This window comes from Thalassophryne amazonica, chromosome 6 (genome assembly GCF_902500255.1).
Source record: "Thalassophryne amazonica chromosome 6, fThaAma1.1, whole genome shotgun sequence".
Taxonomy (NCBI): domain Eukaryota; kingdom Metazoa; phylum Chordata; class Actinopteri; order Batrachoidiformes; family Batrachoididae; genus Thalassophryne; species Thalassophryne amazonica.
Genome location: NC_047108.1, coordinates 36,485,120 through 36,511,880, shown reverse-complemented (window position 1 = coordinate 36,511,880; position 26,761 = coordinate 36,485,120).

Below are 26,761 nucleotides of genomic sequence, written 5' to 3'. Positions count from 1 at the left end.
CGGCGCGGAGGGCAGTGCTATTCCAGCCGGACCTCACAGCCGCAATGCGGAAGTCGACTGCATAGGCAGCTGCGCTCCGACCTCCCTGTCTCATTGACAGTAGCACGGTTGAAGCGGTTTCGCCTCTATTAGGGTGATCGAACACGGTTCTGAGCTCCCTTACAAACCCATCATATGTCAGAAGGAGCCGTGAATTCTGCTCCCAGAGCGCTGTAGCCACAAGCGCGTGCCTCTACCGCAAAGCAGGTTTATTACATAAGCTACTTTACTAGCATCAGTCGCGTACATGACGGGACACTGTGCGAAGACGAGCGAGCACTGCATAAGAAAATCCGCGCATGTCTCCACACAGCCTCCGTACGGCTCTGGGGGGCTTATGTATGCTTCCGGGGAAGGTGGGAGGGGTCGTTGAACAACCAGTGGAACGTCTATGTTACGTACAGGGTCTACGGGAGGGAGAGCCGCAGCGGCGCCCTGCGGTTCAGGAGGACGTTCTGCTCGGTCATTAAATCTAACCGAGTCGTGAAAGCGGTGAGGATCCACTGCAACTCACCGATTACCCCTCCTGCGGACGCCTGCGCGTCCTGTTCTTCCATTGGCCGTTCAACAGCCGGTTGACGCCCCTCGGGATCCATGACGTTGGCCGAGATATCCTGTTGTGAAAGTGTAGGAACACGGACCCACAACAGGGGGCGCAAATGAACGGGACAATGGGAGGAATCAAATAACACTGTTTTTACTGTTGTGAAAAAGGCACAACAAATACAACCGATTACAATATGGAGATCGAGTCTAATTACAACGGTGTCGTCGTGGGCAGGCTCGACGATTAGGAGAGTCTGTCCAAGTCGAACCGGAACCCAACCCGATTTCCTCTGCCACCGAACCCCCGGGAATACTGGAGCCGCCAAGTCCCGAATTCCCAGGTGGCCACTGCCTCCGCTCGTCGGATCCGGTACTGCTGGCAGGAAACAGAAACAGTCCGGTGTGGATGCGTCTGCACCCAGCAACACGGAGGGTGGAGAGTCCACCTCCACCTCTCGTCAACAACAATCAAGAAATGTAGGAAGGTGAGTACTATCCAACGCTGTCTGGTAGTCAGCTGTCCTACAGATAATCACAAGAACCACAATTAAAGTCACACGTATGTGTAGGCTGAGTTTGTTACCTCTTGGTAAGGCGATATCTCGGCAAATGAGGTGGAGATGCCGTCCTGCTGATATTACCTCCTTATTGATTGGGATCAGCTGTCTCCAGTGATGGGTGACAGCTGTCATCCTGGCTGCTCCCGTAAGGCGGCAGCGCCCTCCGGTGCCTGGAGCCCGCACTCCAGGCAGGGCGCCCTCTAGTGGTGGTGGGCCAGCAGTACCTCCTCTTCAGCGGCCCACACAACATAAGAATGCCGTAAATAGTTTTAATCAGACTTGGCTTTATTTTATTTTGGATTGTTCAATCATTAAGATCAAAGTTCAAGGTCAAATTTCTTGTCCTACTCTAAGATACAGAAAAATGGCTAATTCTATGGAAATAAGTTCAACTATTTTATTTCTAGTATTATATCTTAAAAGTTGGCATTTATCTGCCTCAAACAGGAAATATGTGGGCATGGCTTGGCCTTGCTTGACCTTGTCTGCTGAGTCCTCACCACTGAGACATCTGGATGCTGGATAAGGGTCATGTAAACACACCGTATGGTCATCATGTTATATTTCCTTTATAATACAAGTAGGACACTTCATCTGAGTCTCTCTAAGTAGCTACATATTTGACACAAAGTGTCTCAGACATGCTTGTGAACTCTTTTGCAGTATGATGTTTATTGCAGGCTTTATTGCAGTGCTTAGGCAATCTAAACCAAAATGCTGACTGTCCAAAGTGATAGGTATTAAATAACTAAAAGTCCAGTTCAATACACAACAAAACAGGATGCTCAAAAACAGTCTTTCTTTGTAAACAGCAGATAATACGTGCGAAGTGCGTGCAGTGGCGTGAAGCTCGCTCATGGTATAGGGAGTCTTAGACAGGAAGTGCAAACTTTTGAGTCCACGGTGAAACAGGAAATCTCAAATCCTTCCTGGATCCCAAAAGCCGAGATCTCATGGGATCTCACAGGAATTCAGTGGCAAGTTGAGACTGAAACAGAAAGTGCCAAATTTTGAGTCCACAGTGAAATAGAAAATGTCAAATGTTGAACAATTCCTGGCATGGGCAGAGCCTCACACCAAAGTTATGTCATGAGTAAATGACCATATTTTATGCCAGAAATGATGTCTAGATTGTTAAAAGCACCATTTCTCCTTCAGCTTGCCTTATATATACACGTGTTTCTCTCGGTTATTATAAACGAGCAGATGAGAAGATGCTCAGGCTGAAAGAAATACAGGTAATTTACTCCTCCTCTGTTCTGTATAAAACCTGTGTAACTTCTTAATTTTGCTCTCTGAAGGACTTATTTTTAAATAACCTCTTAATTTTGCTGTCTGAGTGACACACCAGTGACATAACTTTAGATAAATAAATCTAAATTTATCTTCCCTAAAGTCAAACTGAAAGCAAATCTCTACCACTTATATAAATGTGAATTAATTAAAAATATAAAATACAGCTTCCAGATGAAGAGGTGTAGAGTGGGTTTTTCTTAAAAAGAAGACCCGATAGTTAAGCTACAATTTGCTAGAAAGTACATCTGAGATGCAAGTATGATTTGATGTTTTGGTGAAAGAAACTTTTGTATTTCTTTATAATGGATGTAAATAAAGTCCAAGACATATTCAGTGACTTGGAAATGTTCATGTTTCTATCCCCTGACTTGTTTGAAGAAAACTGGCAATAAAACTGATTATTATTTACAGGTATTATCATTTTGGAGGGCACAGTATCCTGACATTATGATGAGTTCAAAATGAGTGTGGTATTATTACTGTTTTGTTTAAGCATATTCAATTTTCACTGCTGTTGCACTTTGTGTGAAATCATAGTCATATTGTACATCATATTGATATGACAAAATTGAGATACGATAATTTGGCCATATTGTACATATTGTACAGCCCTACTGTCAATGAGCTGAAAAGTTTAAATATTAACTTACAGCTACATTAAAAAAAAATGGTTAAAGTGGCAGGAGGTTAAGAAGGCTGTAATTATGGAGGTCTGAGGGGCGGAGCCCTCCCCCCAGAAGAAACAACACAAAGGTACAAAGGAAAGTATATTCAGAAAAATGCAGGCGTGATGAGAAGACACTGAAGCAAGGTTAACCCAGGGACGCAATATGCAGGGCTTGCTATGAGTAACACAGCAACTACAAAGCCTGCACACTGCAACCGCAGGAAATGAAACAGCACAGAGACACTAGCAGAGCGTTCTGATGGGGAAAAACAACCAGAAAACAATACGTCGTCCACTGCAAGCATACAGCAACATTACAAGGAGGGAGAACAAAATGAACAATAACTGAACAAAGAAACACAAGAACTCCTGTTACATAAAGACATTCCAGTATTATCAAAATATCAGAGACACACTCTCACACACACTCATTTTCAACCACTTAGTTCAATCAAGGGTCACGGAGGCCTGGAGCCTATCCCAGCAGTCCTAGAGTGCGAGGTGGGGTACACCCAGGACAGGATGCCAGTCTGTCGTAGGGCCACAAACAGACAAACAAACACATACACACCCGCTCACACCTATGGACAATTTAAAGATTCCAATCCACCTAACCTGCATGTTTTTGGATGTGGGAGGAAACCAGAGCACCCGGAGGAAACCCACGCAATCACGGGGAGAATATGCAAACTCCACATAGAAAGGCCACAGGCGGGAATTGAACCCATGACCTTATCGCTGTGAGGCAACAGTGCTAACCACTAATCCACCATGCTACCCATATCAGAGACATTCAATCATAATTTTAGGTCACCGGTTTGGGTCCAGGGACCTCATGTACAAAGATGTGTGGATTTCCTACTGAAACATGGCATACCCCAAAACCCAGAAACTGCCTGTGAGCACAAAAATATGCAGATGTATCAAAGTGTGCATAAGCATGGATCCATGCATGTTCTATTTGTACATCCCACTGAATGTGGAATTGAGTCACATGCACCCACACCAAACTCTGCCCTGGCCACACCCTATTTAAGTATGCACATCCATGTAAATAGGCCCTGTAGCTGGGATTCCCCATGTCAACACATCAGACAACATGAACACAGAAAATAATTTATACCGTGTGTGCTAGAGATGACTGGAAATTACGTGGGGAATTCAGGGATACTTTATTTGGTACCCTGTTAAATGGAATATTCATGAAACTGGAAAAATGTTAGTGGGAGTGTGTGTGTGTGTGTGTGTGTGTGCGCACGCGCGCGCATACGTGTGACATTCACAACTTTACACATGCATTTATTGACAAATAGTGAACACAGGGAGATAATCGGTTAAGATGCTCTGCTGCTCCATTGTCACCATCAAGAAAAATAAAACACATTGATAATAACAAACAACATATTTGAATGCACACGTGCCCAAATGTGCCCGCTGTGGTTTTCATTTGACACAATCACCCACATACACTATTTACACAGAAAGCAGCCACCCATCATGCACCGTGCCAGCCTATAGCCTGATGCACATTTGCGCAGCACAAATGATGTGGACATTGATGGAATAAAATTGTTTCCTGTTAACAAAAACAAATTCATCATGTGATAATGACTTTATGTGTGCAGTTAATAGCTCCGATTACATTAGGGAAAACTGGCTTTTGCACTTTAATGTTAATGTTAATGTTGAAATGTGATGTACTTGGATGACATTCGGATGATTGTGTTCCACACAGCTGACATGGCTCAGCTCAAGGTTGACTGGCACACTTCTGACTGACTGGCCATCTCCTGCTGGAATGCCCCTGTTGTCAGGAAGCGCAGAGTGGTCAGGAACCTGTGTGGGCACAGACAACCCCTCGCTCCTCGCCGTAGTGCGCTCTGGGCCGGCTGTGGTTCTGCACGCAACACCACTAACTGTGGCCTTGGTAAAAGAAATCGACTTATGAGCCAATAATCATCATTTGCAAGTAAATCCTCACATTCCCTGAATACATGCTCGTGTTGGATTGCATCATTTGCAAGGTCCTCTAACAAAACTAACGCAGCCACGGTTAGTGCCATTTTATGTGTCACTTTGCACATGCTTTTATATCCACCCATATAATTGCAAACATGTGAGTGTGTTAATTGTTCATCAGTGTGTTGCTGATGTGCACATCACTCTGATGACTTTTTGTATTAACAGTGTCCCAACATCACCTCTATATGTTGGCAGTGGAACAATAGCTGTAGAAACATGCATACGCCAGCCAGGAATTTTGCATGATGCACTGCACATTTTCACGGTCATTTCACTTTGGATACATCTGAATGTTGGCATGGAGACGGATGCACGCCATGTTCTTGTGCATACGCACACTTTGTACATGAGGCCCCAGGTCTTGCATTACCAGGACTGTGAAGCCATAGACCTTCATGCAAAGATACTGGCATTGCCATATGTTCAGTCACCTCCTGACCCCTAACTGAAACAATGCAGGCCTAAAAACATGGAAGAGGGAATTGGATTCATACTAGTTTTAAGACTGTTAAATACAGATGTTATCATCTTACTGTGAACAGAAATGCTTTTATGTATAAAACCACCGCGTGACTGCCTTCTGAATCAGTAGTGAATATGCTCCCTGCCTCAGGTCTCTTGGACTGCCCTGATAAGGGGCCATCAGGGGTCAGATGTTGTCACTCAGTCATTTAAGAAGCGGGATATTCTGGAAATGAGGTTATGGATCTTCAGCCAGACCGACTCACTTGTTTACTGAATTGTAAAAAGTTGAGCGACACCATTTAACATCAGGGTCAATTCAGTGCATGAGTGCTTCCTGCCACAGATATTGAACTGTTCCCCAGCCACCACAATTAAAAGACTGCTGCTGAAGAAAGGGACATTTATTTCAACACTTCCTGCCTTTAAACTTTATAGTGGCAACTTACCCTGGGAGAAGAACATGAAACAAACATCCAGCTGTCATACAGGACACTGGGGACTCAGGAAAGCTTAAAGTTGGGGACTCACATGGTATATGTATATGTACATTAGGGTGGTCCTTATTTTGCAAAGTTTTGAAAATTAATACTCTGACCCCTGAATAGGTTCCAACTGATGAGAAAACATGCTGTGTAAAATTTTGTTAAATTTTGTGAAATACATTTTTAGACATAGCTCAAAAGCACTGGAATTTTGCTATGTTCATGCAAAATAATGCTATACTAAGTAAAGCATGAAAAAAATGACCTGTGGGGGCCATCTTGAATTTCTAAGTGAGCACTAGGAGGATTCATCAGGACTTCTGATATGTTGCTTAAGGCCCCTTCACACAACACGAATGAAGCCGAATGGCGCACAAAGGAGGATTCGAATGGCACTCGCGAAAAATCCGAGCCATATTCGAACACCTCGTACAGCAATCAGCACAACCATTCGACCACAGCACGTGCTCCACATTTGCGTCGCACTCATGCTGGAAACCCAATAACCCAATAAAACGGCAGTCAATATGAGGTTGTACTTCTGACTGACCATGGTCACAACATTCATGCAGCATGTCGTACGCAGGTTGGACCATTCTGGCCGCGATCGAGGGGTTGCATGAAATGATTGGCTACGTCGAACCCTTGCCGAATGTTGTGATCAAACCCATACTGCCACCCACGAACTTCCACCAGCAGTCGCGGGGCCAGCACAAATGTAGTCCTACACCCATCTCCCAAGTTAAGTAAGGAGTTACCAGCCTGTTGTGTCCTGCAGTTGTGACTCTTCCACCCACTCAAGTGGCTGGTGGTGAAATGGAATTTACAGTCAAGGGTGTTCTAGTAATGTTTTGTTGGGGTCGTGTGTGGCAGTTCTTCTTTGATTAGGATGGGTACAGTCCAGATGATTGCTCTTGGAAACCGGCCTCAAAAATGTTAAATAAGTCCATAAACTGTGACTTTCACTGTTTCTGCTGCTGTTTATGACCTTCAAGGTTTTGCCTGACAGTTTAAGGATTTGTTGACATGGTATGTTGCCTTTTTGAAAACCGACCATAGCTTGCTTTTGGATAGTAAGTGCTTTTGACTGTTGCCTTGTTGGACTGATTACTTGTGTCTTACCTGTGCCTTGAATATCACTATGTATTTGCATACTATTACAAAATGCTAAGTACAAACTCTGGAACACTGAAATCAGTTTTACTTTCAATCATTGTGGTGCTCTGCTTGGGGGTCTTCAGTCTACACAGTTACATAGACTGCCTCTTCAAGTGGGTACGGCTTGTTAGATGTGTCATGTCTGGCCAAGGCACAGAGTACTTACACTCATTAAATGAACAGGACTTTCAGAGTCAAACATGCTCAGACATGGTACAGATCACCAAGTCTGAGGACACTCTAATTCTGTCATGGTTTCCTATGAAAAAGAAATTTCTTCTTTATGGTTTAACAAACCCAAAATTCAGTGTTACACAAGATACTACAAATCTCAGAATACTCGGTGTAATGTTACATGGTATTTTACTTTTAATGACACGGGCAACTATAATTCATCCAACCTACAATGTATAACCACAGACAAATTGAGCAGTAAGGCTTTCCAGCACAACATATTGAGAGATTTATGATGATCATCATTATCTATTCGTTGCCTTTCATCACCTCGGGTACTTACCTTCTCACGTTCTGACTAATTCAGCTCTGGACGGTGATATAAAGTGATTATGGCTGATATGGACATTTACCTTGCCCACATCCATACACAGAAGTGACAGCTATGTGAAGGTCAAGTGAAAGGAGGGGGCACAGCCAATTTCAAAGGACCTTTTGTCAAGTCCTTATTGAAATTCATCAATAAAAATGGGCCGCCCAAAGCCTTTTTCAGAAATAAAATTGTCATGCTAATTCATTTTGATTGCCAGCTTGGAATGGGAAAACAAAATGAATAGCAGGGGCCAGATGCACCCACTGAAGCATAACTTTGGATATTTCATAGTGAATTAGACCTCATCGACATCTCCAATGGATATCTGGCCTAATGAATTGGAAATTCATTGATGTGCATGAAATGGAATAAATGCACATCAGGACCTCCCCACGCCTACCCAAAAAAGAAATATTCAGCTACATCATGAATAATAAGAAATTATTAGATAATTTCAGAATCACATAGTGAATACTTCCCATTTATCAGTCATTACATTCAAACTGTTCCTGGGGTAGTCATTAAAGGGGTCATATTATACACCACCTCAGAAAGATAATATACCGTAATTTCCAGACTATAGAATGCACCTGAATATTAGCCGCACCCACCAATTAAAAGAAAATTGTACATAAATAGGCTGCACTTGTTTATAAGCCACGGGTCTCCACGTTGTAACATGAGATATTTACACAGAAAGATGTTAGAAAGATTTTTTAACTTTTAATTAAACATGTACCATAAATGCTTTATTTCACTGAAGTGTTACACGTAAATATTGATGTGCACATCATCCAGTACTCGCATGGAGTCTCTGCTCCACACAGAGAACTAAGTAACTTTAACTTTTTCTTTTTCTAATTTTCATTGCGTGCAGCCAGGATCGGATGGAGTCTGTGGTAAATAAGAAGTTAATGAGGCACTGTGACTTTTTTCGACTTGTTGCACCAAGAAAGAGAACAGGTTAGGAAGTGTGGAGGTAGAAGGCTCCGCTCCGCTAACTGATCTGACGGTGCAACTCCGGTGCAAAGGGCCAGAGAGGGACTTTTCTTCACTAAAACGAACAGGTAAGACCTTATATTTACACTGTGTATGAATTTACACCGCATGAGGAGCACAGCTTTCAGGAAATCAATTGACAGCATCAGCTGACGTATGTCGATTTATGAAAAAGCCTGTAAAAATCCTTAAGTTATTGTGGTTTTTGCCAATGAGGAGCTGTTTTGATCAAATTTAATTTAATTTGTTTATTTATTTTTGCTTAAAACAGGAATGAGACATGAACAGACAAAGAATTATGTGAGTTTGAATTGATATTTCAGAATCAGAATCAGAATTTCTTTATTGTCCCGTAAAGGGAAATTAGTGTTGCAGCAGGAGAACACAAAAGACAAGGTACACAAAGACAATAATATAACAATATTAAGAGTGAAAATAAGACCCAACTAAAAGTCTAAAATCAAACATAATAAAAACAATACCCATACAATGTCAAGTATTCAATCTAGAATCCATGACAAAACAAAGTATTGCAAAAGTGCAATATGTGGATGTGCAAATAAGCAATAGTAGTGCAAAATAAACAAGAGCATCAAAGGCTAATTGCCATGAAGTAATGAAATTGCACTGGAGATAAACGAGACCTGAGATCTTTTAGTCCTCCTCATAGGAGCCCTCCTTCGCTGAGAGCATCTGTCTATTTCCAGCGGGAGGTGCTGGGATGATACAAACAAAATGTGTTGTCATGGGACAAAAACAGATAGCATGACTGGGAAACCAAGGTCAACATATAGACGAGATTGACCCGGTTTTCTGGGATAAGCACACCTTTCCTCAGTTGACAATTTAAGGTGAGCATGTTTTATTTTTATTTCAGATATGAGGCACGACTGAGAAGTTTTGAGCCCAATCCAGGAAAAGTAGGGTATGATTCTCCATCTTTAACTTCTCATTCGCCCCTTGTATTTTACATCATTATACTTATATATTTTGAGTGGGTAAGGACTCTCCATTCATCTGAGCTGCTGTGAGCTAGTTTTTGGTTTGATTTGATTTATTTGGTATTCAAGGCATAAATAGTACAATATCGCTAATGAAAAAAAACACTGACACATTAATTAAATGTTGAGGATATCATATGAAAGTCAGAAGACTTGTTTACATTGTGCAATGTCTGGCTGCCAGTTTACTTCCATGTCAGTTTCGTCACTAGCGTGAAAATCCGCAGCTGTCAGCGTGTTTTACCATAGAGATAGATTGTGTATGTGGGAGTGGTATTTGCTCTTGAATTCCAGATTATGTAATTATTTGTTTGAATTTTATTATATTTCTGTTGTTGTGGCCTTCCTCTATTCAACTTCAACTAACCTGGTTTGCTAATCCGCTTGCATTCGCAGAGGGTGTTCATCAGGCTCAACCCCATGGAGGTATGCAGAGTCAACTTCCCCAGTTCCTCCATAAACTTGATCTTATGGGCGACTAGCCAGTGGACCAAGAAAAGAGGATGATATCACCCATATGCTATGACAGATGGAGAAGTTCACCATCACACAGTCAGAACTGAGTGGTCTCAAAGATGGGAAAAGAGGTTCATTGGAGGTCTTCTAATGGCAGCCTCAGCTGTAGGATCCCTCTTCAGTTTTGGTCTTTTAGCTGTCAATACAATGACACTGGGCACTGTAAAAAGGCATGTCAGTGAACTACCAGATGCAATTCCTAAAACACAAGCTCAGCTCAACAAACAACATGAAGGTCTTGAAACCATCAGGAAAACAGTATGAGATACCGTTTTGGTCCTCAACACCCACACCAACTGAAAAAGACTGTAGGCCTAGTAAACCAGTTAGTTTCAGTGGTAGAAGAAGACTATGCACACACACAGACGGTATCTATGCTAATGTTGGACATGATTAGAGATATAGGATTGTCAATTGACAACTTTGCCGTTGGTAGAATTCCACCCTATGTTGTCCCTCTATCTTTGGTCCTAGAACGTCTGAAATCCGCAACCCATAATCTGGTTTTCCACTCCAAGCCCACTTATTTTACGCTCTGGGCAGCTCAGTCCCACTGTCTGTGGACCCAAATGCCTTGGAAATGTTCTTTCTTATCAGTCTATCCATTGTCAACCCAGAGAACATTTATAAGCTAAAGAGCATTGTAAATGTAGGTCTGTGGCAACGGGACACGCACGTTAAAATCCATACACACCCTGTGGTAGCATTGAATATTGGGAATCTGAAACTGTATTTGGTCCCAAATTAAAAATTGTCCACAGTCACCAAAGACATGCACGCACTACCTGTGCCCCAGCAAACCTTTCATCTGGGATGGCATAGGCAGTATATGTGGTCTTAAAACCCTTAATGGCCAACCCACTGTCCTGCTATAGTCACGCCATTGCACCAAGTCACGGACACCAAAAAGTCAGCCATACTAGTGCATGACCATGATGATACATCAACTCACCTAAAGCTCCCTAGAAAGACCCTATGGGCTGTCTTTGTTAATTTTAATAATAATTTTAACAATACGTTTTGAACCCAAAATTCATTGCTAAATTCCAACCAGGTTTATTTCTTTTAATTTCTATATTTACTGCATATTTTCTTCTTTCGTTTCTTTTGCTTTTCATGTCTCATCATCAACAGATCGTCTCAGTAATAAAACTATAAATCATTACCCATGTTGTCAAAATCTCAGTCACATTTGTATGTACATGTACATATTTAAATAAATCTGTAAATATTACACCACTTGTTTGTCTTGTGTCTAGGTGAAGACAGATATTTAATCAATCATATCCAGAACAGAGCAAAGACTGGTTAAAATCAAACATAACATGATCAAGTTCCTGCGGTATGGAGGTGATGCCCCTTTTGAGGTATTTAATTAAATTTCTAATTTAATTGAATATTCATTTAATGTATATAACACCCATAATGAAGTCCAAACAGATGTGTGACCAGGAGCAATGTGAAACCAGTACAGGTCGGAGGAGCCCAGATTGGGGTAGGTGTGGAGACTTGGCCTTGGCACAAAGGAAACAGACAAGCCAAGCTCCTTGCAGTATGTCAACATAAAAGGCCACCAGAACTGTTTCTAGACTAAGGATAAAGTGCAGTGAATGCTGGGATGACAGGTGAGTTTAGATGAATGACAAAACTAAAGAACTTGAGATACTACAGAGGGAGGAACGAACAAACAACCAGGTGGTCCCCCCACCAGGGTAAGTGCACTGTTGGTGGGCTTCCTGAACCACTCACTCAGTGTCGCAGATGAGGTTCCCAATGATAACAGAATAGGGAAGGATGGGTTCTGGGTACATAGGGTCTGTATCCAAGTTAAACTGGAAGGAGAGTGCATCTGGTTTGCCATTCTTGGATCCGGGTCTGTAAGTGATAATAAAATCAAACCAGACAAAAAATAGAGCACACCTGGCTTGGCGTGGGTTCAGTCTTTTAGTCCATCCCATAAATGAGATAGTGGACCCCTCCAGCCAGTGCCTCCATTCCTCCCTAATAGCTAACAGCTCCCTGTTTCCAACATCATAATTAGCCTTAGCCAGGGACAGATGGTGAGAAAAAAAACACACACACACATACAAGGGTGCTGTCTGTTGGGCCATACCTGGGAAAGCACAGCTCCAACCCCACCTTCAGAGGTATTGACCTCCACAATAAACTGGCAGCTGGCATCAGATTGTTTGAGAATGGGGGCAGGACTGAACAGCTGTTTTAAATTCACAAATGCCTGCTCGGCAGCAGGTGTCCAGGCAAACAGAGTCTTAGGTGAGGTGAGTATAGTTATCGAAGAGGCTACTTGACTGCAGTTTCAGATGGACGTGCGGTAGAAGTTTGCACATCTAAGGAACCGTTGAAGCTGTTTGAGGATGGCCTCATTCTTCCTTGTTCAATGATGAACCCCAAGGGTCCTGTCCCACTGGGGAGAGGATTAATTGCGCATGAATTGAGTACACAAATTACAGGCTTTCGTTGTCGTCCGCAACAAAAATGTCTAAAAAGGACAGATGTCCCAGTATGAATTATGGATATATTAATAATGTATAGCTAATATATGATGAACAATCACGGTTGTATAACGCATATAGTGAGGAAACAGATCAGACGCATTGCGATTGTCACGGCAGTATTACGGGTGTATTATGAATGCATCGCGCAAGTGTTGCGCATGCACGGCATCTGCATCGTGGTCATAAATGAAGCGCCTTTCAGCATCACTATTCACACCAACAATACAGCCTCTGGAGCATTTGCTGGACTTGGACAAGTTGATTGGAGGAAACAAGCAGTGAACAGGGTGAGTGGTGACGTCAGTGGATCGCATCAGAGCGCAGCTCGTCTGAATGATTATAACAAGATATTAAATCTGTTATAAACATAGGAATAAATACTGTAACAGCTGCAGACAAGAAGGAAAAAAACACACAACTGTTTTATCAAGCCTTGACAATGTAAACAAGTCAAATAATGACCTTTTTAGATGGCTCAAAATGCTTTCTGCAGCTGGGCCAACGCACGCACGTGCACGCGTGCGCAAACAGCCCAGCAGCAGCTTTGATTCAGGAGGTGATTATAGCCATTTTCAACAGGCAATTTGCATTATAAAATGATTAATCCGCCACAAAATAATTATTTTGTATAGGCAGCATCCAGCACAGAGCGCGTGGCATGCCGGTAGAACAAAGAACGGCGTCCAGCGGTGAACATAGCACATCTGATTTGCATCCACCGCAAATCAGATGCAAAGCAGACGTAATAAAAATGCTTTATTCGTGGCCAGTCGCTACAGCTTATTTTAGTCAGTGATGTGGACATGATGGGCATGCATAATATTCCTTTTACACACTGTACCAGTCCGCTGCCAAGCCGCAAATCCCTGTCAGTTGCAGATATCAGCAGATGATGGCGAATATACAGCGCATATTTGAGCATGTATTGTGTATGTATTGAGTATGTAAGGCGGATGTCATCCGCAGCCAAAATTTTGTGCAGCTCAAAAATCCTGGTAACAGAAAAACATGCCTCTGCAGATAATTGCGGACGTGTGCGTGTGTCGGCCGACTCATACAAGCATGTTTCATGCATATTGCGGATGTTAAGCGAATATGAGCCAATTTTGTGTGCAATCCATACGCAAATCCTCCTAAACGCCACTGGGATAGGGCCCTAAGAAGGCAACCAGTGGTTATTTTTGTCCGATAACTTTTAGACCGTTAACGTGGTAAACAAAAGTGAACAGATGTGTAGTTCTACCCTCTGCAAACAGAAGAGAGCTGCTTCTAGAAGAAACCGCTCTATTCTCTGCAGGCAAAGTAGAACTGGTCACAAAAAAAAAAAAAAAAAAAAATTAACCCCATACTGATATGTGTCCAATATCACCCAAGTCATCCAGAGGCATACATTTTTAACTTATGGTTCAAATTTTAACCAAACTTATTTTGGACAAGAAATTTAAATTAACGTCACTTCTGAAGTTTTATAAAGTGAAAATATCAGATATATGTTTTAGTTTTAAAGTAATACGCTAATTTTAAGGTTTTAGTGTGGGGCATGCTGTGTCCAGGTGCATTATGGGTAGGGTAATCTCAGTACGGTAATCTCAGTACGTTCACGACAGGAGAAATGCATTTCAGACACTCTGATCAGAACAACAGCATTAAACTCTAGTGCTTAAAACTCACGTGAATATATTCTCTGGGTTTATAGACATTTTTATTGTGTTTGCTTTTACTAAATTCCACGCATCTTAAATGTAGCAAGTAGCAACACAGATTATCTGGAATTTTGTGTTTGAAAGTTTTCAACATCTCTACTGCCATCTACTGGCCAGTAGTGTTCATGGCAGTATTCAAACTGAAGCTGGGCTAATATTTTCAATCACTGTACCCATTGTACGTTCAAAAACCACACGTCAGACTCGTGTTTCCAGAAGCAAAACGTAAACAGAAGCTTTTTTTTTCAAACTTCATTTACAAAAACTCTCGATGGGAGACATCAAAGTTTAAAAACAACAACAAAAAAAGCAATGAGAACTACATTGATATGCTCTGATTGGGCTGCACTTTAACTGCTGCACATGGACAACACCATTAACATCGCAACATAAAACTATTTTTATATTGTGCCTAAAACTCTCATGAATATATTCTCTGATTTTATAGACATTGTTATTGCGTTTGTTTTATATAAATATGCGAGAATCACAGGCTGTCTCTCCATTATTTTCAATGGCAGCTGCTGTGAGCTACGCTCGCTTCCTGATCATGTCGTTCTGTTGGAAAGTGAAGTTTGCTCTTTAACATCTTGATTATTGTTCTTTACAACACTGTTTGTCTTCTTTGTTCCAGACTAATATATATATGTCTGAAATTCGGTTTGCATTTATTAAATTCCACGCAGATTAAATAAAGCAGACACGGATTATTTGTTATAATTATTTTGGTAAGTTTTCAGGGTATCATGCAGCAGTCTCTTATTAACGTGATGAAAAGCATAAAAAATACATTTTTGTAGGTTAATATTAATTTACAATTGTCATCATGTGGATTCTCTATATGTTGTTTGACTGCAGCGACTTTCTGGTGCGCAAGGGATTATGGGATACATCAATAGGACGAATGGCAGTGTTCTATTTATTTTGACACTGGTTATATCAGGCGGTTATCTAATTACAACTTGAGTTCTTTTTTTTTTTTGAAAATGCCTTTTTTTACAAATAAAAATGGCATATTTTACAAAAGCACATTTATCTGTAAACACCAGCACACGACACACCTCACATTAACGTGTTGGTTTACATAAAATGAATCATCCAATCAGTGTGAGCAGAGGCACATTTTACCCAGAATGCCATCTGTCTGTGTTTGTTACAAAACTTCAGAATTAGTGCATTATTCAACATTAAAATATATATGTTATATCTTAACTTTGCACAAATGACAGAATTGACATTAATGGGGTTATTCTATTAGTATTCATCTTATTTATACACCAAGCCATAACTCAGCACTGCTTTATTTTCCAAGACCTCGGCCTGATGGCAGTGTTGTAATTGGGTAGAGAGTTGAGCTTTGTGGCTCCTCTCAGTTGCTTCTGTGCTGGAAGCCATGTAGTAAACAGAAGCTTCCAGCAGGGGGCAGGACACTCAAAGACAGAAGTGCTGTCTCATTGTTTGGGTCTGCTGTTGCTTTTGATGCTTCTAAAAGCGATCGTGGTGTTAAAACTCAAAATCAGCTTGTTAGTAGTTGTAAGTGTACCGGAGACAATACTGGAATTTATCGGTTATCTGTAACTTTCGATACATTTTTGGGTGGTTTATTGTTTTAACTTTATCGAAGATAACTTTTCAGTTATCTGATTATCTGTTATCAAAGTTAATTTTTTGGTTATCTGTGCCCACCACTGAAGGCAACTGATAGCGAATGGAAAGCACACTTCACTTTGATGCCCCTCAGCTGCTGGAGAACCTAAAGAACATGTATTTGATGTTCTTTAGAGTTCTTAGAAAAGATAAGAATATCATCCAAATAGACCATGGCGAACTGATTGAGAAAGTACCGTAGGACGTCACTGACCACTGCCTGGAAGGTGGCAGGAATACTGGTGAGACTGAAAGGCATAACAAAATATTCAAAATGTCCCAAGGGGGTGTTAAACGTGGTCTTCACTCATCCCCCTCCCTGATGTAAACTAAATGGCATGCATTGCAGAGGTCTAGTTTAGTAAACACAGTGGAACCATGACGAGGTTCAAAGGCAGAACTGAGGAGCAGAAGGGGGTACTTGTTTTTGACAGTGATGTTGTTTAGTCCCCTGTAGTCATTCCAGGGGGAGAGGGTACCATGCTTCCTACAACAAAAAATAATCCGGCACCCACCGGAGAGGATGATGGCTGAATTATATCAGAGGATAGGGATTCCTGGATGTACTGGTCCATCGATTCATGTTCTAACCAATTAAGGTTATACAGGGTTATACAGCCTACCTGATGGCAACGTTGCCCCAGGGAATAAATTGATGCTCTTCCACCATTCAGATGGCTTTCGGTGGCTTTTCAGTCGGGTGACTATCAGAGAAATTGTGGAAGAGCTGGGCATGTCACAACGTGTCCTGTGAGGCTTCAACACGGTGGTGCTGCACCATCAGCTTCGTTCCAAAGCCATCAGCATGAATTTTGCTGCAACTCTTTTCATGGCAAAATCTTCCTTCACAGTGGAATGTACCGAAAAAGTGCTGATGTCCACCTCTTCCACAATTTCTCGGATAGTCACACAACGGTCCCACATCACCACAGAGTTCACTTTGGACATGATCTGGTCATTTCAGCATGTTGATGGCCGCCCGGAGCGCGGCGCACTCTCCACCATTGTGCGGCTGTCTTTAAACCGGTTGTACCGCTCCTTAATCTGTGTGATGCCCATAGCATTGTCACCGAAATGGTTTCCACCTGGCTGTCGCCCAGTTTCTGGCAAAATTTGATGCAGTCGCGCTGCTCCAGTCATTCCGCCATTTCCTTGCAAAGAAAAAACGATGAGAGACTCCAGCCATCCTCACACAAAGGCTGCTTACAAGCAAATGACACAATCGACAGGTGTGAAAAAACTCATGCATGCGCACGAAGGTTCAAGGTTGGCTCATGCAAGCTCACGTGATTCAAATCCATCAGGTTTTTGAAAAAAATGAAAAGGTTGGATACTTTTCTAACAGACCTCGTAAATGCAGTGGGACAGTGCAGTGGGGATTGAGAGAGGGGATTGTCATCTCGGGCTTTAACCCTGATGGGAGATGGCAAATCCTTTGTGGGGATATTCAGCTGGGTAACAAGAGAGCTGTGAATGAAATTGCCCTCTGCCCCTGAGCCAATCAGCGCTGATGTGGAAAATGTTTATTTGCTAAAATGAATTGACAATGGGATTTTTGTCTGCGATGTCTGGTGACTAAAAACACTACTCAAACTCACCAATAACCCAGTACCTACTGATGAGCACTGTCTTTTGGCCGAACTCTGCAATTCCATAGGATGTGTCCTTTAAGAATGCAATAAATGGGCTCCCCGGCCTGAACTTGGTTCATCTTTAAGATTCTCCTCCAGTCTCTTCATAATTGCTCCCCACAATGCCCCAGCATCCCAGCCAGATTCCACAGCTAGGATGAGGAAATCCACTGAATATTGTGCAAGACTCCTGGCGGAGGCGAAACAATCATTTGGGGGCTGTATGTCCCCCATCTGATGGTCAAAAACTGTCTGGAATTCCATCTGGATCTGAGACCGGTGTTTCCGCAGAACTATAACTCACTTCATTGCCTCCCCCTGAGCACACCCATGATGTAAGGCACTTTGCTTCTGTCGGGGGAGAATTTTGATGGTCTTTGTGAAAAAAACTATGGACCATTGTGATAAAAAGTAGGAACAGGTATCTGGACTCCCTGAGAAGGGTTCTGGGTCACAAACTAATGAATCCTACACTTGTGATTCCCCTAGAACTGAAGTTTTCAAAGTATGGGTGAGTGAGTCCCCCCTCAGATAACATGAATAGCTGTGCTCCCCCCACCGACACTCATACGCACAATTTCAATATTTCCGTGTGTTTCTTTTTATTCTTTTACACATCTTAAACACATTTTAAAAGTATTTGTGCATTTTTAAGGAACTGTCTATGCATTTACATATTTTACAGTCTTTGTAAACATTTTAAACATTTTTAAAGAACTTTCTATTCTTTCACACATTTTACACCCTTTTCAAACATTTTAAATGTTTTTTCAGAACTTTCTATTCTTCCATTTTTATGTTTTGTCATATTGTAAACATAGTTTTTTAAACATATAAATCTCTGTGTTGTTAAATGTCTTTGGCATAACTAACACATTTTAACATAAAAAGGGATAGGTATTGATAAGATTTTATCGATATCGATGCCGTTATTGATTCCACTTATCGAACTGATTCCATATCGATTCCCTTATCAATACCTCCTGTGAATTTTCAGTGTACCAAAAGTAGGCTTTACAGGTTTTCTATGTCAATTTTATTAAATCTTACAGTAAATAAATATGAAATTGGTCAATGGATCCTTGATCTCTGGACATAAATAGAAATAAATAAAATCTGTAGTTTTTCTCAAAAGCATTTCCTTTCAGAAATTAGTGGCATAAATTTAACTCCATACCTCTGAGCTGAGCTCTTACAGCCGGCTGTGCTGCAAGTCAATATCAATTCATAAAGAATGCAGGATGTCTCATTTTGGGAGAAAAAAAATGTTTTAGTCTCGTTGTCTGTGTTATAATGTTTGGAAAGAGGTGTCATTTGATTTAAATGGTGATTCACTTTGAAGTTATTAATTCCGAATGGACTCTAACATGTCTTGGCAGAGAGCGATGCAACGTTTGGAGCTGTGCAAATGGAACGGAGGACGATTCTCGTTTCTTACCTGAAACAAGACAAGAGTCCCAGTTAGTGACTTTAATCCACGCAAAAGTGACTCACGACTGACATTTTTAAATGGCTTTGAGAGGGGTTAAGAAGCGGACTTATCGCTTCTGAAAAGCAGCGAAGCAATGAACCAACGAAGCAGTAGATCGGAGCGCTGCTTAGTTGTTTATAGCTTCAAAGCAGCGCCGCTATAGAAGCAGTTGTAATCAACATAAATAAATGATAATTTTTCCAATAAAACACCCTCAAAAACAACGGTGGCTCTGAAGGACCGATAAGGGAATCGTTAAGCAAAAAGGCTATTGATGTCAGTGGACAGAATCATTTCTTAATGATTATCGAAAAGAACCAGTTCATGATACCCATCCCTTGCGCTCCCCCTGAAGAACTCTGGTGCCCCCAGGGGGTGGGCACCTCACAGTTTGAAAACCGCTGCCCTACAAGAATTGCCTACACCCATTGGTGTTAGAGCTCCAGATGACACCACACTAACCATCATGCACCGTACCATCTCACTTCACCTCATAACTTCTGGAAATCATCATGAGGAGATACAGTTATATGTATTCTCCTCATCCACTCTCATAGTTCTCAGACAACCTTGGCTCCTCAATTACAGTCCAGATATTGATTGGCCGAATGGTGCAATCTATCAGGTTGAGTGGACAGAAATGTCTGGACACAAATTCAGGACTCTGAATTTTAAGATCATTTACTGGTTGCTAAAGATCATTTAATATCGTTTACTGGTCCAGTACACAAAAAGGCATCCAAGAACAGCAAACAAATCAGTAACATCAGACAATAAGGCATGGTCGTAAAAATGGCCAGGTGGTCAGAAAACACAGCATGGCAAGCACAACAAGAAAATCACATGAACAGAGCTAGAAGCAATGGCATAAATCACAATGATCTGGCGGAGAACTAGTGCAACCAGTGAAGCTTATTTACACCCTGGTGATAGGCTACAGATTAGGAACAGGTGTGTGGAAAGGTCCAGAACAGGGTGTGGCCCAGACAGTGTGCACCGCCCACCACCAAGCACCAAGAGAGACAGACAAGAGAGATAGGGAAAGACAAAGCCCAAGCAGGAAAAACCCAGCAAGAAAAGTAACACACAGAAAAAAACAAATGAAACTAAACTAGACAAACAAAACTTTACAGTGATCCCGTGTGGCCGAAAGATGAGGGTAGAAGCAAAGCTTATAAATGCCCACCCCTTATACTAAAAATAAGAAATATATACACACAGTTACACACAGTTACACATGCATGCAACCATAAACACAATTTCATGAATACATATCTACACACACACACACATATACATACATATATATATATATACATACTACTAGGCCTACTAAGCATGCCTAAACAGAACAAACATGATACACAATGTCCAGATCATGACAATATCCCAGTGGAGTGGCATCTCTCCCACTGTATGTGGTCCACCACATCAACTAGCAATCCTGATGTCCCCTCCTCAAATTACACTCTAGCTGATTTGTCTCTGGTTCCAACAGTTTATCGGCTTCCCTGACCACTGGTGTCCACCACGGTGTTCGAGGGTTGCTGCCCCTTGAGGCACATAAAACCATCAGGCCACAACTCCCCGCTGCAAGCTTTGAACATTACCCATTCTGGTTAAATGCCCCAACCTCCTCAGGGATGCTAGAAATGCTCCACCGGAGGTGTGAGTTGACGATCTGATAGTCAAATAGTGGGCTCCTCCAGACGTTCCCAGTTCTCCCACACTATCCACTTGGGTTTACCAGGTCTGTCCAAATTCCTCCCGCAACCTCTGATTCACCACCAGATGGTGAAACGTTGACAGCACTGCTCCTCTCTTCACCTGAGTATCCAGAACATGCAGCCTCAGATCAGATGAAATGATCACAAAATCAATCATCGACCTTCAGCCTAGGGTGCTCTGGTACGATGTATACTTATGAGCATCCTTAAGTTCAAACATGGTGTTCGTTATGGACAGTCCATGACTAGCACAGAAGTCCAATAACAAACAGCCATTCGGATTTAGACCAGGGAGACTGTTCCTCCCAATCACGCATCTCCAGGTGTCTCTGTCATTGCCCACGTGTGTGTGTGTGTGTGTGTGTGTGCCCCACACACGTAACCCTAACCACCAACAGAACAATGGAGTCTCCCACCGGAGTCTGAATACTCCAAACTGTTGTTTGTTGAATATGCACAAACAAAAGTCAGAGAACCGTCACTTGATACAGTTAATTTGTGATACCATTTCAGGATGGTATCACAAATTAGTAGATCAAATCTAGACCTGTTTAATTGAGGTTTTCTCCACAGGGATATTAAAAAATTTGAACTGTTGAATATGCTATTATAATGTAGTTTAATAAGGAAAGAGCAATCTTCTCATGTCTGACTCATGTGAGTGCAGGCTAAACGCACATGAGCACAGTTTAATAATACTGGGCTACTGAATAGGATTTAAAAACTTCATGCACCTCCTTTATGCACCAAATGCAAGTATAGGCTAACCATTCTCTAGAGACTGTTTATTATTGTTACCATTGAAGATAATGTTTTCATTATTGGATTAGCTTTTCAGATAACTTTGAAAACCATCATTGGACGAATTATCTTCCGATAAGTTTTGGACCGATAATTTTTAGATCGCTAACATTTTTGCAGACATAGTTTTTTGTAGTAGTTGTGCCGTTCTATCCTCTACAAACAGAAAAGAGCTGCTTCCAGAATAAACTGCTCTATCCTCTGCAGGCAAAGGAGAACTGGTCATAGAAAAGGAAAAAACTCATTTCTTTTGACCCCATACTAATATGCTGGCAATAGCACCCAAGACATCCAGAGGCATAGAGTTTTAACTTATGGTTACAATTTTAACTGAACTAATTTCGGACAAGTTATTTAAATTAATGTCACGTCTGAAGTTTTATAAAGTGAAAATATCAGATATATGTTTTAGTTTTAAAGTAATGCACTAATTATGAAGGTTTTAGTGTGGACATGGTGTGTGCGCAGTGCATTATGGATGAAAGTTCACAACAGGAGAAATGCATTTGAGATGCTCTGATCAGGCTCCACATGGACAACAACATTAAACTCTTTGTATATTGTGCCTAAAACTCTTGTGAATATATTCTCTGAATTTATAGACATTATTGTGATTTTTTTTTATGTAAAAATGCCAGAAGAAGCTCAGGTTGCTTTTCCAAAAGCCAAAATTGTGATTCAGGCCGTGTGATATAACCGGCGTCAAAATGCATAGAACACTGCCATCTACTGGTGACCGGTTATATCACAGTGTTGTCGACCACAGGAGTTAAAAATTATCTGTAGGTTTCCAAAACCTGAGACCCCCCATATGTGGAGATAAAAACAAATCATAGATCTGACAGGTTTAGTTGTACAGTGTGTTGTGTCAGCCACACAGTAAAAACAACACACACAAACAGATTTCACACACAAACATTCTCAGGTCAGACACCTCGTCTTCTGATTGGCTGCATGTCACATTTAGCTCTTCACGTCCTTCTCAGCAGATCAGAGCGCTCTTACAAACTACACACGGCAGGAATATCTGATAAGATTATATTTAGCGTCATCACGATTGTCGAGGCGTCCTTAAGATTGTTGGAAGGGGTAGATAGGGTCCGATATCGGCCTAATTATCTTGCCATGTGAACCAGGCCTGATGTTATGACGCCTCATGGAGCGACTGATTGATCTGTTATGACACCGCACCGAACATGTTTTCACTATATTTGATTTCTTTGTGCGACTGAAATCGTTATTCAAGCATTCAAAAGGCAATTCCTATCGCCACACAATTCCAACACACAGTTCTTGTTATTGAAATAAACCTTGTCTCCCTAACTGGATAGAGTTGTGATGTCAGCATGCGTGCGCTTAGGCGCTGTCTAATGGGATCAAGAAAATTTCTTTCTTTTTTTATATAAATGAAAAAAATGACATATTTTACAAGAGCACATTTATTTGTAAACACCAACATGTTACATTGATTCACTTGTGTTATTTTTTACATAGAATGAATGAATCAGCCAATCAGTATGAGTGGAGGCTTAGTTACCTACAATATATATATCTTCAGAATTAGTGCATTATTTTAAAATTAACAGATATGCATTATATATCACTTTGTACATTTTAAGAGGTTACATTAATGTAGTTATTCTATCCGGAATAATTTTATTTTTAAAGCAAAACCATCCATTTCAAGACCTCTGCCTCATCGCGGGACCACTGTATCTTGTCAGGGTAAATGACGCTTTCCTACAGCATGGGGCAGAGTGCAAAAAGTCAAAATCAGTTTTTTAGTAGCTGAGAACGTATGGGAGGCACAATTTAAAGTTATTTGTAGTTTCCGATAAGATTTAGGCAGTTTATCGATTTAACGTTAAAAAAGTAAATTTTCAATTAGCTGATTACCAGTTATTGAAGCTAACTTTTTGGTTAGCTGTATCCACCACTGCCAGCAGGACACACAACTCATACCAGAGTGAGTTATCCATAACGGTGAAATTCACAGTTTCTTTCTCTTTCTCTTTCACTCTCTTCTAGGACCTTGCATGGTCCTCAATTAAACAAATGTTGTATATCCATCTTTTAGTTCAGCATAGTTTTTATTTCACTTCTCACTCTCTTTCACAGCTACATCCAGTAATCAACACTCTACACATATCATTCCCGTTTTACACAGATCATTTCATGAACCAATCAAACCATTCACAATTACTTTAGTAAAAATCAGATAAAGCACGGTGTGTTCATCAATAATATGTATATGTCATGGACAAGAAGGAGCGAAGCTCTTCAACATCTCACCATGTCATTTAGGTCCTTCAGCCTTTTTTTTTTCAGTAAATGCTTCTGGAGAGCATAAGCATGGCTATAAAACTTCAGCTTCTGGGGGAGCTGGGGGGGCTCCCCCCCCCGACCCCCCACCTATGCCCCCCTTAACTCCCTGCCACTTTAAGGATTTTTTTTAACATGGTTTATATTTTTTTGCAACACAATAACAGAACACCAGAAATTGTAACCCCACCCATAGTAACATTGAGAAAATCACTTCCACATATGAAAATAAAAACAACAACAATCAAAAGAAAGGGAAAACAATTATGATAAACAAAATGCAATACAACAAGTTATTAGGGACCTATAAAGTAACATACTTCATTATCTGGGACACAAACGAGCACTACACAAAAGAGAGGAACAGTAATTGATGAACCAAAGGGGCATCTCTTTGTTACAAACATGAACACTTACAATCATTCATTCACAAAATGGTCTGAGCTTAAGTTGTCAATATGATTTAAGAAGGGCTGCTATATCAGTAAAAACCTGTCGGCTGTACCCCTGACAGTATAACTTATCTTCTCCAGTTTGATAAAATAAAGCATGTCTCTAATCCACTGAGTAAAAGTTGGAGGGTTACAGTCTTTCCACCTCATCAAAATTTGTCTTCTGGCTACAAGTGTGGCGAAAGCCAGATAACATTGTGTGTGGTTTTTCAAAATTAGGTTTTGTGTCACCACACCGAATACAGCTGGGAAGGCGGATAATTCTAGGTCTCTACCTATAATTTTAGATAGAGTACCAAATATTAACAGCCAAAAATTGGATAAGCTAGGGCATTCCCAAAGTATGTGAATTAAAGTGGCATCAAATTGGAAATGGAAATTTTTTTTATTTTTATTTTTTGTTAATGTAGATGTAAATTCATATTCATATTCACAGTAGGGCTGCAAAATATGGCCAAATTAGCTGAACTTTCAGGCCTTCTTTTTTAAGAAAAACCTCATCTACATCACTCCATTAGGAAGCTGTATTTTATATTTTTAAGTAGATTTATACCAAGTTGCAGGGATTTGCTATCAGATTGAGTTTAAGGAAAGAAACTGCTGTTTACTTACCAATATAACTAGGAGTCCATGGTTCAGATGTGTTCAGCTTCAAATCCCAAACATTTTTCTTCTTCTACTAAGGTGGATTAGAACTTTTTTTTGTGGAACACAGCACCAGCTACTGTACAGGAGGGGCCTAGCACTCAATATGTGTCACTGATTTCAAAATGGCTCTTTTCAACCAGATGTGCAGTGCCGTGACATGTCAATGACCTGGGTGGCACCTGGGGTGTCCAATCAGATTTCACGGGAGTCCAGTGCAACCCAGCTACACCCATGCCAGGAAGTGCTCAACATTTGACATTTCCTGTTTCACTGTGGGCTCAAAATTTGGCACGTCCTGTTTCAGTCTCAACTTGCCATTGAATTCCCGCAAGATCCCACGAGCTCTCCTGTCTTGTCAATCCAGGAAGTGCTCAACATTTGACTTTTTTAAAATTATTTAATGAGACAAACAAAAAGTTACAGAGAAACCTTACATATGATTAAAAAAAAGTTACAGAGAAACCTTACATATGATTAAAAAAAGTTACAGAGAAACCTTACATATGATTAAATGCAACAGCAAAACTACTGGGGAATTATATTTAAAAAAAAAAACTTTCCAAGGTTAAACACATCTGACATTTCCTGTTTCACCGTGGTCTCAAAGTTTGGCTTTTCCTGTTTCAGTCTCAACTTGCCACAGAATTTCCACAAGATCGCACGAGATCTCATGTCTTGTCAATCCAGGAAATGTTCAATATTTGACATTTCCTGCTTCACTGTGGACTCAAAATTTGGCATTTCCTGTTTGGGACTCAGTGTGCCATGAGCGAGCTTTGTGATGGTATGAGGCGCATTGCCCAATCTCAATCTCAATTTATTTATAAAGCACTTTAAAATGAATACCAACAACCAAAGCACTGTACACAACAAGAACAGGCAAGTTAAAATAAATAAATAAATAAATAAACCACAGTTAAAAGCAGAAACACTAAAAAAAACGTGTCAAACCATTAAAAGCCAAAGACAAGAAATGTGTTTTAAGAGAAGATTTAAAAGCAGAGAGAGAATCAGCCTGTCTAATGTGCAAAGGAAGATCATTCCACAGTCTTGGGGCAATGACTGAAAAAGCTTGGTCACCTCTACACTTCCTCTTTGACCTTGGGATAACCAACAGTGACAAATCAGCTGACCTGAGTGAGCGTGAAGGGACATATAAATGGAGCAGGTCAGACAGATATAACGGGGCAAAGCCATGAAGACATTAAAAACAAATAAAATAATTTTAAAATCAATTCTAAAATGAACTGGGAGCCAATGAAGTGTAATGTGCTCGCACCTTCTAACACCAGCCAAAAGTTGAGCAGCAGCATTTTGCACCATCTGTAGGCGAGTAAGCAGTGTCTGATTCAGCCCAATATAAAGTGCATTGCAATAGTCCAGGCGATTATTGATAAAAGCATGGATTAAAATCTCAAAATGATGCCGTGAAAGAAATCACTTCACCTTGGCCAGTTGTCTAAGTTGATAGAAACTAGACTTGACTACTGACCTAATCTGAGCATCAAATTTAAGATCACTGTCCAGTTTTACACCCAGGTTTAT